Source organism: Ascaphus truei, chromosome 3, assembly GCF_040206685.1.
Source record: "Ascaphus truei isolate aAscTru1 chromosome 3, aAscTru1.hap1, whole genome shotgun sequence".
NCBI lineage: Eukaryota > Metazoa > Chordata > Amphibia > Anura > Ascaphidae > Ascaphus > Ascaphus truei.
The window spans coordinates 438,498,193-438,514,430 of NC_134485.1; positions in this window are offsets into that span (position 1 = coordinate 438,498,193).

Consider the following 16,238-nt stretch of genomic DNA (forward strand, 5'->3'; position numbering starts at 1 on the left):
GGCAGGAGCAGGGGCAGGGACAGGGGCAGGGGCAGGGACAGGGGCCAGACTTCTGCTCCCACAGCATCATATCCACACGGCAGGCTTTACCGAGAGGGTAACAATGTGCGCAGGGGCAGGGACAAGAGCAGGGGCAGGGACAGGGGCAGGGACAGGGGCAGGGGCAGGAGCAGGGGCCGGACTTCTGCTCCCACAGCATCATATCCACATGCCGGTTTTACTGAGAGGGTAACAATGTGCGCAGGGGCAGGGACAGGGACGATGACAGGGACAGGGGCCAGACTTCTGCTCCCACAGCACCATATCCAAACGGCAGGCTTTACTGAGAGGGTAACAATGTGCGCAGGGGCAGGGGCAGTAGCAGGGACTGCTAACTTCTGATTTCTACTCCCTGAGGGGTTTGTGTGCATGTGCTTAGAGGTGTACGTGTGCTTAGCGGTGTACGTGTGCTTAGAGGTGTACGTGTGCTTAGCGGTGTACGTGTGCTTAAAGGTGTACGTGTGCTTGGAGGTGTACATGTGCTTACAGGTGTGCATGTGCTGACAGGTGTACATGTGCTTACATGTGTGCCTGTGCTTACATGTGTACTGGTGCTTAGGTTTGTACATGTGCTTAGATTTGTACATGTGCCTTGAGGTGTACGTGTGCTTAGATGTGTACATGTGCTTAGAGGTGTAAAAAAAACGAATGGCGCACAGCCAGGGAGTCAGGTGTACAGCAAAAAGTTTACCTTTATTCAGTGCATGGTAGCAGACAAATTCACCCCTTGGGGGACAAAAGCAGGAGGATCATCTGTGGCTGGCACGCCAGCAATCACCCCTGGAGATGACGTGAGTGGGTTTCAATGGTTTAGACTGTTATAGTTAAGTTGTGGCTGACGTCATTTGGTTACTTACAAGTCTATGGTTACCTACCCACTCCCACTGGTATCTCCAGGGTTAGTGCTTTATTGCAATTTGCACTGGATGTTATCACCTGTGGTTCGAGCACCCTACAACCCTTTTACTTGCTTAGAGGTGTACATGTGCTTAGATTTGTACATGTGCTTAGATGCTTAGATGTGTACGTGTGCTTAGATGCTTAGATGTGTACGTGTGCTTAGATGTTTAGATGTGTATGTGTGCTTAGATGTGTACGAGCGCTTAGATGTGTACGTGTGCTTAGATGCTTAGATGTGTACGTGTGCTTAGATGTTTAGATGTGTACGTGTGCTTAGATGTGTACGTGTGCTTAGATGTTTAGATGTGTATGTGTGCTTAGATGTGTACGAGCGCTTAGATGTGTACGTGTGCTTAGATGCTTAGATGTGTACGTGTGCTTAGATGTTTAGATGTGTACGTGTGCTTAGATGTTTAGATGTGTACGTGCGCTTAGATGTGTACGTGCGCTTAGATGTGTACGTGCGCTTAGATGTGTACGTGCGCTTAGATGTGTACGTGCGCTTAGATGTTTAGATGTGTACGTGTGCTTAGATGTTTAGATGTGTACGTGTGCTTAGAGGTGTACGTGTGCTTAAAGGTGTGTACGTACATATGTAACAGATAATCCACTATAGAAAAATCCATGCTTCCTGGTATTTGAGGGCGCTGTTCTACATCCGGAGGCGCACGTACGTATAGGATCAAACCATATCCTTTAATGGAGGACGGTGAGAAGTACAAGAAGTGACTCCCAGTAACAGGCGCAATATGACCCTCCCGTGTTTTCTGCCGCTCTTTGGGGGATTCTCTGCTCCTGGCGGTCTCTCTCCGAGTTTTGGTCTCTCCCCAGGGTAACCAGCCTCCAGCGCACATTCACATTGGGGAATCTGGCGTTAAATCCAGGGGACTAATATCTGCGCACTATCGCTGCGACACGAATAAACACGGCGCTACATTCCTCCTCCTCCTCATTTTACTACGTCGTACTTCGAAGTGCAGAGTCAATCTATATCATTGTGTTCTTACTACAGTAACCTGCACTTCCCGGTATAACACCGCGGCAAAATGATATGTGTGTGACAATAGAACATGCTATGCTACACCTTCACACGGAGAAAGCAGATCATGTGTGTAGGAGATGTGTGCAGGGGTACATGTATGTATGTATGTAAGAGATGTGTGCAGAGGTACATGTATGTATGTAAGAGATGTGTGCAGATGTACATGTATGTATGTATGTAAGAGATGTGTGCAGAGGTACATGTATGTATGAATGTATGTATGTATGTATGTAAGAGATGTGTGCAGAGGTACATGTATGTATGTATGTATGTAAGAGATGTGTGCAGAGATACATGTATGTATGTATGTAAGAGATGTGTGCAGAGGTACATGTATGTATGTATGTATGTAAGAGACATGTGCAGAGGTACATGTATGTATGAATGTATGTATGTATGTAAGAGATGTGTGCAGAGGTACATGTATGTATGTATGTAAGAGATGTGTGCAGAGATACATGTATGTATGTATGTATGTAAGAGATGTGTGCAGAGGTACATGTATGTATGTATGTAAGAGACGTGTGCAGAGGTACATGTATGTATGTCACTATGTAAGAGATGTGTGCAGAGGTACATGTATGTATGTATGTATGTAAGAGATGTGTGCAGAGGTACATGCATGTATGTATGTATGTAAGAGACGTGTGCAGAGGTACATATAATGGAGACCGATTTGGGTGACATGATATCTTGGCTTTATTGAGCCTGTTCCTTTATCCAGGAAAAACATACACAAACAATAAAATAACAACCCCCTATCCCTGTGTAAGGGCTAACTTACTTCCCCAGACCCTATCTGCAGGACTGGAGGGATATCCCCATTACCGGCCAATCACCCCAAAGTCTCAGGATGTACCTTAAGTAGGTGGCCCTCCGTGTCAGTCTCTGGCAGGTTCCTGGGTCCTCTGTGTCCAGGAAATACAGGTCTCTGGGTGTCTGGATCTCAGCACAGCATTTGTGCTCAAGACAGTGTCAGTGTGCAGGCTTCTCTGCTCTCCTTCTGTCAGCCCAAATGTGAGCTAAGGAATCTCTCTCCTGTGTCTCACATGAGGCTTTTCTTACAGACTTAATTGGCCAGGTGGAGTCTTGTTAATCACCTGCTGCACTTAACCAGATCCCTGCTGGATTTTAGGGATAGTTTCTTCAACAGAAATAAGTCCCTGTTACAATGTGATCATACTGTAGGCATACCGGATAACCTCAAACCGATCCCCATAAGATGGATTTCAGCACTTTTATCTCCGCACATCAATTTACGAAATTTGTAAAGACAGATAATTCGATATAGAACATTCTCAAACACAAATATATGGGCTTGTGTGTAGATAAATGCAGTTGACGCGTGTGTGCAGATAAATGCAGTTGACGCGTGTGTGCAGATAAATGCAGTTGACGCGTGTGTGCAGATAAATGCAGTTGACGCGTGTGTGCAGATAAATGCAGTTGACGCGTGTGTGTAGATAAATGCAGTTGACGCGTGTGTGTAGATAAATGCAGTTGACGCGTGTGTGTAGATAAATGCAGTTGACGCGTGTGTGTAGATAAATGCAGTTGACGCGTGTGTGTAGATAAATGCAGTTGACGCGTGTGTGTAGATAAATGCAGTTAACGCGTGTGTGCAGATAAATGCAGTTAACCGAGTTAAGTTTTTTTGGTAATGTTCGTAAACATTGGAACCTGAAGTTTACAGTGGGGTGTACCTACTTTAACATAATTGGTGCTCATAGACAGACAATGGGTGTGAAAATAACACTACCTTCTTTTGGGGTTGAGTAAATTATTATTTATACGACTGATGTTTTCCTTAACTGCAAAACCTCTCTCAATTTCAGCTACTTAACTGACTGCCCACGGGCAGAGTCTGGCCTCCTCCTTAAGGGAAGCATTAGATTTTGATCTGGCAGCAATGTACCTACCCTGCAGAAGCATTTTATATATCTACAAACGTTAATAAAATCTACAACTTCATTGTCCTGGCTCATGTATCTGTGAATAGGGATTTGTTCAGACCAGTTGAGGAGTACAAGAGTCAAAGGAGAACACGGCACAATTTACTGTTTCCCCACTTCGCCTCCAATCACCGAGAGTCCTATGTAAATGACTTGCCCAAAAGATATATCAAGTCTACATGAAAGATGCAAGCCAAGCTTTACTCATTTTACAAAGGTCAAAAAAAATGAGAGAGACAGGCTGGGAAAGGTGAGAGGGAGGGAGGGAATGTGACGGTGAGGGGCACCCAGGCCAATAATAAAGGGATTATGCCGTGGCTGGGTGCCTCTGAGCCATATGGGGGAATTGTGAAGTGTCAGTTCTGCAACCCAATGATGGCAGAAACACTGTATTTGTAATAAAAATGTATGTGTGTCTTACTATTCCAGAAGTGTCAAGCAACAGAGATCTCCCTGCTTCAGCACAGACCAGAATAGTTAGACCGGACAGGCGGATAAATGACATTCAAAGGTCCCCCTGTATATGCCAGAAACCCCAGAACCCAGAGTGGGGCTCAGAACATCCCTCACTAGGTATAAGGTGGCGAGAGTAACGTCGTTTCTAAGTTAAAGTGTGTAAGGTAGCTGTGTTTTACCTGTAAACGTGGAAAGGAAAAATGTTTTTAAAATCCAGCGCTTAGCAGCATGGACAGCGGCGTTTAGCTAACGTCTGCTAGGAAGCTCCTAGAGCGCTGAGATTTACTGGGAGCGCCGTTCGGGTAAAAACATGGAAATCACATAACGCAATTTTTATAAGTTTATATAAAAATTGATGAATGAAAGTCTCCCTATTTTAATGGTTCCAACATGTTAGGCACATTGGGGCTTTCATTTAAAATGCCAGAGACAGAGGAAACACTTTATGTATGATCGCGGTTGTTTAGAAATGCATGGCAGGAAACTCCTGCGAATGAACGGAGCATCTCCAGCCTCGGACCTCTAAGTCCCCCCGCTGGCGTGCTGCCAGGATGTCTGAAAAAGTCCGGAGTTGAAAGGTTCCGACCCACTAAGGTGTGAAGTGGGGAGCGGTAGCCCAAGTACCCCCATCTTAGTGTGAAGTCCGGGCAGATCGGCAAATGGTGACTCGCCCAGACTGAGTGTCGCCAGGTAAAGGGGCGGGTCTCAGATGCTAAGCGGCAAAGGTGCGAGGTTCGCGCATGCCCTTAGCAGAATGAGAAGCCGCCTCTGCCAGGCCTGTAAGGTATTGGCAAATCCGGGAGAGGTGGGGAAAGTTATTCCCACGGAGGGATTGGCTGCACAGGTTAGATATAGGAGTTTTAACCCTAGTGAAGTGGCCCGTTCCCAAAACCAAGAAACAAGTCATAGCTTTCCTAGGCACTGCAGGCTAATACAGAAAGTTTGTCCCTCAGTATAGCGCCATTGCCAACCCCCTGACTGACTTGAGCCAGAAGCGACAGTCTGTGCTGGTAGTCTGGTCTCCTGGCTGTGAGGTCTCGTTTCAGGCGTTAAAGACTGCACTGGTCAGCGCTCCCATTTTGGCTGCACCGGACTATGCAATAAAGTTCCTGGTGCAGACTGATGCCTCAGACTATCGCATTGGGTCTGTACTCAGCCAAGTGGGGGAGGAGGGCAGTGATCACCCAGTGGTGTATCTGAGCCACAAGCTGCTGCCCAGAGAGGTGGCATATGCCACCATTGAGAAGGAGTGTCTGGCCATAGTGTGGGCTCTAAAGAAGTTACAGCCCTATCTTTATGGCAGACCTTTTACTGTGATTACAGACCACAATCCCTTGAGTTGGTTACAGAGGGTGTCGGGGGAAAATGCTAAACTCTTGCGCTGGAGTCTTGCCTTACATTAATTTGACTTCACCATCCAGCACAAGAAGGGAAGTGAGCATGGCAATGGGGGTGGCCTTTCCCGCCAGGACAGCCCTCAGGACATACTAACTTCAAGAGCTGGCAGGTCAGCCCAGACCCCGCATGAGGTGGTTATGGCAGCCCCTCTGCTTTGAGTGGGGGAGGTGTGACGAGTATGGAGGTGATCAGGCCAAAATAAAGGTATTATACTCATCTGGTCATCCTCCCCTCACAGTGGGAATGAAGGGGTTAAACTTATTTGCCATGCATTGCTGTGTTTGCCCCGTCCCAGCCTTTTTACCCCCCATTTGCAGGCCATTCCCTGCATGCTGTATTAAAAAAATATATATTGCCTGCTATATTCTGTGGAGACACAAGATGGAAGTAGTGAGCACCACAGTAAGCACTGATTGAAGACGCGTGGCTGCGGTTAAAGCTGCAGTTCAGGCAATATCCTGCATGTTTGTTTTTTTAAATAAATCAGTTCTGTAGTAAGAAAAAATACTTTTAGCATTTTCTGTTTTTTAAAAAAAAACTTTGAAAGACCAATTTTCTTGTATTCTATTTTAACAAACATTTGCTAAGGCGCTGCCCCTTCATGTCCTGTCACAAGCCCTGGCACACCCCTTTGTCAGCCCTGCCCTCCCTCTAGCACATGTCAGTGCAGGAGTGCTAATGAACAAGGAGAAAAAGAACCCCTATATTGGGAGCACACAATGGCTAATGATACTGATGTGAGAGTAAAGTGTTTAAAACCTGATAAAGACACAATGTACTGAATGAAGTATATGTATGATGAATTAGGGTAAAAACAACTTTATTGGGAGAAATCCTCAAATAAAATATAATGTCTCTATAAATAAATCCTATCTAAACGGCAAATTAAAACACGGTGGAGGTGGATCGATTGGATATAGTAATCCAATGTAGCTACAAGCTATCTAGGTATCCTCAATGGGAAATAGGTGACTATGTGCCAACTGATGGTCAAAACCACATGCAATATAATGAACTAGCTATTGTAATCCAGTGCTGCGAGTCCAACAAATTGGCAGGTAAGGAGTCACTGCCTAGATGTTTCTGACAACGTCTTTTGCCCGGAGCCCTCTCTGCAATATAGAGTAGCTAAATTCTGTTCATGTCATAGCTGGCTCTTAAGTTAAATGCACAATACTTATGATAAAGCTATAAAAAACCAGTGCTGCGAGTCCAACAGATGGGCAGCATGAATCTCTGCCCAGGTGTTTGTAGACAACGACTTGTGCCCAGTATCTATTGCCCTCACAACTATAAATAGATGCCAGGCTATCTGATGAAGATACACATTCAGAAGACTAAATATATGATAGTTGAGAAATTAGTGGTGCTGGTATCCAGTCCACACAATGTATCAACAGCAATCAGATTAAATCACAGTATATAAATAACTGTCCAGTGTTCAAAGCTCTCATGGATATGAGTAAATGACAGGCTCATCAGATACACAATTTATACACACTCTAGAACCCAAATATGTATGATAGTGGGAGTAGAGAGATCAGTGGTACTGATGTCCAGTTACCACGCAAAGTGTCAACAGCGAGCAATAACTGCCAAAGACTTAAACTCCATGTGTCATGGGGTCGTGTGCTGAAAACAACTTTAACCCGACATGGCTAGAACACAAAATAACCAAAGCATGTTTCTGGCACAAAACTATAACTATATATCCTAATGTAGCCTATACATCACCCCCCTATGCACACCATACAGACCGTGGAAGTCTGTGAAACGGGTACTTCTCGGCGTCAGAGACAGTGAGTACCCGGAAGTGACAAACCCGGAAGTCTCGGGAGATGTCACCAATGACGTCACTACGTCCCTAGTTGCCGACGTACGTTTCGCTGGCACGGCTTTTTCTTAGGCTGGTTTGAGCACTCCCCTCTCCCTGCTATTTAAAGGGATAATCGGGCAGCTGATAGGTATTAAAAACAGTGTGATTGCGCATTGCAATGTATTTGTATATATGATTGGGCATGTAATGGGTAAAAAATGTGGTCACTGATGACATCTGGTGGTCATATTGAGGTACTAGCACATTCTAACAGCATAGGCAATTTGTATATATATATCCCTGGTATATATGGTGTAATAAATCAAGGTATTTAAATGAAGGGATAGAACACAAACCCCTCATTTAACCCTTGAGGGGAAAGTGTCCCTAGTGTGTAAATCCACCTTGATTCTTTTTGGAGCAATGCCTGATCCCAATCACCCTTTCTTTGGTCCATGGTGAATTGGTCTATGCCTATAAATGATAGAACAGTGCTGTCCCCTTCATGATTGTCCAGGACGTGTCTAGCTACCGGTGTGTCCAATTAATTACGGATACTGCCTAGATGTTCTAAGACCCGTATTTTAAAAGGACGTCTGGTTTTGCCTACGTACTTTTTTTGACAAATGCAGGTTATAAGATATATAACACCCGCAGTTCTACAACGAACATAACGCCTGATATCAAACCTCCTGGTATCATTCCAATTTGGGAAGGTCTTGGAGGTTTTGATAAATTTGCAGGCCTTACAGTTGTGGCAGCTAAAACATCCCACAGGTTTACTTGGTAACCATGTACTGGGAATTTTTTCCTTGACAAAGTGACTATTGACTAGATAGTCATGAAGATTTTTAGCCCTTCTGGGAGTAAGTTCAGGGTATGTTTTCAAAATGTCACTAAGGTCGGGATCTGATTTTAAGATATGCCAATGTGTCTGAAAGATCTGTTTGGCAAGATCCCATGTGGTGTTGTAAGTGCCAATAAACCTGATACAGTCCGTTGTTAAATCTTTGGGGGTATCTTTCAGTAGACTTTCTCTGGGGGTATTTTTAGCCCTCTTATAAGCCCTTATAACCTGCATTTGTCAAAAAAAAGTATGTAGGCAAGACCAGACGTCCTTTTAAAATACGGGTCTTAGAACATCTAGGTGTGGAGTGTTTGTGTGGGGGTGGGGGTAGGGGATAGGGGGGGAGGGGGGGAGGGGGGTGGGAGGGGTGGGGGGAGTAGGTGGGTTGGTGGAGGGGGCAAGGGGCGGGGGGGAGTGCGCGGGGGGAGGGGGTGCAAGGTGTGGGGGGGCGAGAAGGGGGAGGGGAGGGGGGCGCGACTGGGCGGGGGAGCTACCAGGCAGGCGGTGGGGGGGGGGGGTGCGCGCAGGTCCAGCTGGCTCAAATGGGTCGTTCGGGGAAATTTCACTCTATCGTGCACCCCTAGCATCTGTCAGAGCTGACATTTGTGAAGTCATTTGAGTAGTCATGCTTGACCTGCTGCTTGTCCAACCTCCCCTCCTTATCCCCCCCCCCACCTCCCCTTGCAGACCGTCTTCAGGAACGGGTATGACCCTCCGCAGCTGGCGCTGTGGCTTCATCACGTCGGTACCTCATAGGAGGGGGGACCGCCGTAGGCTCCAAAACAGCTCTTCTCGCGGGATCAACGGCCCGCTCCCCTCCCCCCCACCCCCCAAATCAAGGCCTCAGCTGTTGTAACATCGCCGGAAGAAGAGATCAGTGTATCTCGAAAGCTCGCACAAATAAAAGCATTTCGTTAGCCACAGAACGGTATCATCTATTTAGTTTTTGATATATATATATATACACCTTAAACTATAACCATTTCATAAAATATATTGTGTCCTCTTTTCTGTGTGCTAAAAAGGTATGAGTTCCTATTCTGGTGTCAGGGAGGGAGTGAGTGTATATTCCCTACAGTCACTAGCCTCATTCTTGGCACACATTTGAAAAATAACTTTTAGACACTGTAAAACCTGCTCAGCTTTATAACTTAGCTGGAGCAGCCCCTGAACCCCTACACTAGTTTCAGTGTACCAGGGTATGTATAGTTACATAGTTACATAGTAGATGAGGTTGAATAAGACGTAGGTCCATCAAGTTCAACCTATGCTAAATTTAGACAACAGATACTTGATCCTATATCTATACTTACTTATTGATCCAGAGGAAGGCAAACAAAAAACCCATTAATGGGAAAAATTAATTCCTTCCTGACTCCAAGAATTGGCAATCGGATTATTCCCTGGATCAACATCCTTCCCATGTATACTTATTTGGTATATCCCTGTATACTTTTCCCCTCTAAAAAGATGTCCAACCTTTTTTTGAACAAATCTATTGTATCTGTCATCACAGTCTCCATGGGTAATTAATTCCACATTTTAACTGCCCTTACGGTAAAGAACCCTTTCCTTTGTTGCTGGGGAAATTTCCTTTCCTCCAACCTTAAGGGATGGCCCCGAGCCCTTTGTACTGCCCGTGGGATGAATAGTTCTTTTGAAAGCTCCTTGTATTGTCCCTGAATATATTTGTATATAGTTATCATATCCCCTCTTAGACGCCTCTTTTCTAATGTAAATAAATCTAATTTAGCTAGCCTCTCCTCATAAGTTAGATTGTCCATCCACTTTATTAATTTGGTGGCTCTTCTCTGCATTCTCTCTAGTTCCATAATGTCTTTTCTTAGGATTGGTGCCCAAAATTGTACTCTTACAAAAGGTGTGGTCTTACTAATGCTTTGTAAAGGGGCATAATTATGTTTACTTCCCTTCCATCCATTGCACGTTTGATGCAAGATAAGATCTTGTTTGCCTTTGCAGCTACTGCATGACATTGGGCACTATTGCTAAGCCTGCTGTCTACAAGCACTCCTAAATCCTTCTCCATCAAGGATTCCCCCAATATATCCCCATTTCATTTGTAAGTCGCTTTTTTATTCTTGCATCCCAAATGCATAACCTTACATTTATCTGTATTAAACCTCATCTGCCATTTACCTGCCCACGTTTCCAGTCTCTCCAAGTCCTTCTCAAGAGAAATTACATCCTGCTCTGATTCTATTACCTTACACAATTTAGTATCATCAGCAAAGATGGAGACTTTGCTCTCGATCCCAACCTCAAGGTCATTAATAAACAAGTTAAAAAGCAGGGGTCCCAGTACTGATCCCTGAGGTACTCCACTGACGACTTTAGCCCAACCTGAAAAAGTTCCTGTAACAGGTGACTTATCCCTGTTCAGGTAATGTACACTGGCGACACACTTTATTCGAGCTCGGCTAATCCCACGAATTCGGGTATACCCGGGTGTATTGAGGTTTGTGACTGTTTTCTGCCCGAGTGCATTGCGTTATTTTCCAGGCAGGGATTGAAGCATTTTATTCCCGCTGGCTGCAATACTGCACAGTATATATATATATATATACTGCATTACAATTCATGAATTTATGCCATCTGGTAGACACGCGAAGCATTGCAGCCTATTAAATCCTAATCATTATCATTTAACAGATCAGCCGCCCGTCAGCCAGGCATGAACGGTGGCTGGGAAGGCAAACGCAACGGGGCTTGTCAGAGGTGAGGAGCGGCGCATTCCAGGTATCTGCCAGGTACATACTGGGTATTTGCTCGAATAAAGTGTGTCGCAGCAGTACCTCTAATCCAGCAGTGTGGTGGATAACTGCTGGTAGTCAATTAACAAACACCACCTGCCTGATTAGATGGCTTAGAAAATCCTGTCTTTTGAGACAGGAAGTAAGACTCCTTAGCTCACACCTGAGCTGATCTTGGAGATAAACAGTCTTGAGCTCTGCCAGAAGAAACAGCAGAGCTGCTTTCAAGACACAGGGAAAACTTCTAAACCTAAATGCTGACACACCCTGAGGATAAAGGGAGCTGAACCAGGGACAGAGAAGATTTTCCCTCCAAACCACAAGGAACAGATAAGACTTTCATTTATGAGACTTTTTATATCTGCTCATTTCATGCTATATGTTTGGGGCTGGGAGACATGCTTATCTAAGGGAGTTGTAAACTGCATAGTATTTCACTAGAAACACTCCCAAATGAATAGAAGCTTTGTTTACCCCTTGTTTGGATGGTTTCCTGATGTTAAGGAAACAGGCGCAATAAAAGGCTTATTAAATTTCATTATAATCAGTCTTCCTTGCATACCTCTGTGAGCGTCCGCCTACATATGGTGTCAGAATTGGGACGAGAGGGGTCTTTGAAGTGAGAAAGGACCGGAGATTTTTTCTGTTAATTTTTTTTATGCTTTTTGCCTACAAACAGTCTGAGCAACTTTAAAAAAAAATAAAAAAATCTCATGCAGCAGAGACCAGAGTTAAAGGGATACACACCACTGCACTGAAACTTACAAAACCACAGATGGTCAATCCCAAGAGGAGAGAGAGAGAGACTGCTGAAGCAGGTAAAACCTTATTTGCCTATCACAATAAAGTGTAATATGGTCAGTGAAATAGGGGGTTTGCCTTCCAGCCATAGTCAGGGTTCAAGAAGTGAGTTAGCCCTTGAAAGGGATAGGCGTTTGTTATTTTCAAATGTTTAGCTGAAGCAGTGAATATAGATGGTGACCCATGATCGGTGCTGATTCTGCAAGTAAAGGCTGCCACACCGCATAGGACTACCAGTTGTGAATGGAGTATATGCAGAAACATGTGAAAATTGATGCAGGACTGTGCTGAAGCAGGGGAATTTTCATTAAACAAGTGCTGAGGGTAAAATTGCCTACTAGAAAAAAAGGAATTGCTGAACTGTGTAAAAGGAATCCCAAAGTGTGAGGAGTGAATGTCATAATACCCAAAGTTGAGACTGAACTCAAACAGAAAATCATATTATTTGGCTGAAGCAGAGAGATTGTACCTAGCAAGTAAATGGTGTAAAGCAAACAGAAGTTTTTTTTACCTAGCAACTACACATTCAGCATACCTAATGAGAGGTTATTCCTAGCAAGTAAATGGTGTAAAGCAAATAGACGTTTTTACCTAGCAACTGCACATCTTGTATACCTGATAAGAGAAAATGCATGCACAGTACTGCTGATATTGTAAAACTTACGGACAGAGAAGAGTGTATCTAGAGAGGTACACAGAATAGAGTCCCTTTGTAGGCGCACCGCAGACCGTTATGGAATAAATGTGGTCAGGGGGAAAGATATTTAGCAAAGTAATAAATATTTTAATCAAATTTGTGATTGTGCAGTAAAAATAGCAAATAATGAAAAACTAGTATTTACTATATTAAAAGACACTAGTTATGTCGCAACGGTAGGTCCAGAGGGACTACTCTGGGCCCATCAGCAGGTGTAGCTTATGTCAATTCACTGCGGTGCCTTGGCCCAGGAAGACACGAAGAGGAGGGGTACTGGAGAGGAAGAGGAAGAGGACGGTGGTCCAACTACAGGAGGCAGAGGGGACGGAGACGATAGATACTCAGAACACCTGTAAGAACAAATGTGAGATAATCAACCTCTCCGGCATCCCCTTAACACATGCACAACTCAGCCTCCTAGAGAAAGGCCTCTCATATGTTCCCTCCAATACTTTTGATTTGTTTGAGGCAATAAAAGACATCAACCTCTTCGCCAGGAAAATGCTGCTGCATAAGTTCTTTAAAAGACGCGAACGCAACGTGACACCACAAGAATATGAAGAACTTATCCAAACTCAAGATCAAGAACATCTGCTACAGCTTATCGATCTTCTCGAAGAAAAAAACCCGGGAGATGGACCCCATACGACCCTTAAACCAAAAAGCCGCTTCACGCCTCATCCGGACAGCTGTGCTAATGTTTCAACATTCTTGAACCTAGTCACAAAAGACCTAGAGGCACTTAAAGTAATCAAAAACAATAACCAAAGTAACCTAAGTAAACAGGAACAAGAAGCACTCAAGGAACTGAAAAACATGCAGGAAATTACAATAAAACCTGCGGACAAAGGAGGCAACCTTGTAATACTCAAAACGGAAAACTACAAAGCGGAAAACCTTAGACTCCTAGGACCCTCCCCAATGATCCAACCATAATATTCCAAAAAGCATTGGGATCAATATTAAACAATGGTTTGGAAAAGAAAGTCATAACTAAAAGCGAATATGACTTCATGACATCAAAACAACCCACTGTAGCAACTTTCTACAGTATCCCTAAAGTACATAAGAACATCTGTAAACCACCAGGAAGACCTATAGTATCGGGAATCGGATCTCTTACGGAAAACCCAAGTGTCTATATTGACAAAGTACTTAGGAATTTTGTGACCTCTTTGCCATCCTTTGTAAAAGACACGAAGGATGTCCTCAATAGATTAGAAGGGATACAGGTGAATAAGGACACGCTTTTGGTCAGTTTTGACGTGGAATCGCTGTATACTAGCATAAAACATGAATTTGGACTCCTAGCAGTCAAACATTTCCTCTCCTCCCGTAGCTGCCTCTTCAATGATCATAACACCTTCATCATTGAGCTGTTGGAATTTGTATTAGAACATAATTATTTCCTGTTCGACTCAAAATACTATCTGCAAATACAGGGAACAGCAATGGGGACTACATGTGCCCCTACCTACGCCAACCTATATTTAGGTTGGTGGGAGGAGATCAGCGTTTTCTCGGAGGCTATGTCTCTATATACGGATCATATAGATCTATGGATCCGGTATATAGATGACATCCTCCTACTTTGGAATGGGTCCAAACAGGATCTAGAGACGTTCTTAAATTTGCTAAATAGCAACGACCACAACCTTAAGCTCACTTCAGAAATTAGTGCCACTGCGATTACTTTCCTAGACATACGCATCAGTATCAACAATGATGGTTACCTCACTACTAATAATCACAAAAAGAAAACTGCAAGTAACAGCTACCTGAGGGCCGACAGCTTTCACCCTCAACCCCTCATTAGGGGTATCCCCACAGGCCAGTATCTGCGCATAAGGAGAAACTGTTCGGATACTGAGACCTTCAAGGAACAAAGCATCGAAATGAAAAATAATTTCATTGCAAGGGGATACTCCAAACGCCAAATAAAAACGGCGTATCACAGAGCACTGAATACTCCACGATTTGACCTTTTAAAACCAAAAATACAAGATGAGAAACTGAAAACCAATGAAATACGCTGTATTACCACGTTTCACAACCAGTGGAGAGACTTAAATAAAATACTAAATAAACATTGGCACATCTTAACTAATGATGACGATCTCAAATTGGTTTTAAAAAAGCATCCATCTGTCGTGTGGAGAAGGGCTTCCAATATCAAGGATCATCTTGTACACAGCCACTTCAATGTTGCAAACAAGAAAAGCAAGACCTGGCTGACTGTTAAAGGCACATACAAATGCCATCACTGTAAGGCATGCAGTTACATAAAGGAGAGCAAAAATTTCACGAACATGGGAGACACTAAATCCTACAAAATAAAACAATTCATAAATTGCAAAAGTACAGGAATAATCTATCTCGCCACATGCATATGTGGTAAAAAATATGTCGGAAAAACAAAAAGGGAACTAAGAAAACGAGTGTTGGAGCATATTGGCTCCATACGAAACTCTCTAGACACCCCTATTTCCCGCCATGTGAGAGAACACCACGCAGGGAATACCAACACTTTGACATTTCAAGGGATAGACCATATACCCCCAAGTATCCGCAGAGGTGATTGGGACAAGAAACTTCTGCAACGTGAATCCAGATGGATATATTTACTTAACACACAATGTCCATCTGGTATTAACGAAGGTTTTGCTTTCACTTCTTTTCTATGATTAAATAGAGACTGTTAATACATATCACTTTTTATTGTGGAAATACAAGTACAATGCACATCAGAATTCTGGTCAGAGTTTTTAAACTATTTTTTCTAAGTATAGCATTTGGGTGCAGTACCTATGCACCACCAGCTCTAACTCGGCAACACACGCGTCCCATGGTCACTATGACAACCACCGGGTATAAAACAGGAACAGGAGACGCAGATACTCCCACCCCGGAAGAAGTCGCAAGTAAGCGACGAAACATGCAGCATGTCGGGTCTCTGCAGATATCTTATTGATTAAAATATTTCTACAGCAGTTAAGAACATAGCTCTATGTCTTCACTGTCTCATTACAACGCTTTACTACCAGCCTTCAATTCACTTTATGGACCTCTTTTTTGATACACCCAGTTAAAGAGGTGTTTAGCTCTGTGTTTAGCAGGGCTGTGCTACTAACCTATATACACTCACTTAAATCACTAACTGAATATCTGCCCAAATTTTAGCCTCAATGTACCTCGGATCTCAGAATGTGTAACAAAATGACCTGATAAGCCATCACATTGTGGGACTGCCTCCCGCTACTACGGGTCTCTGCAGGAATCACTGATCTGAATGAAACACTACAGAGCATACAAATGCGGAGACTGAGAGTTTTGTCATAACAATACAAGAATGACAACACTGATAATAAACTTCCAGGTCTGCTAAGTAAACATAGCAATACTCTGTGGAACTAGATACATACACTGTAGGCACATTCAGAAGAGCGCAGGATACAATAACGCCATCTGTGTACTCCCCGACATTCAAGTATATATACACGGGGTCCACGGGGCAAAAAT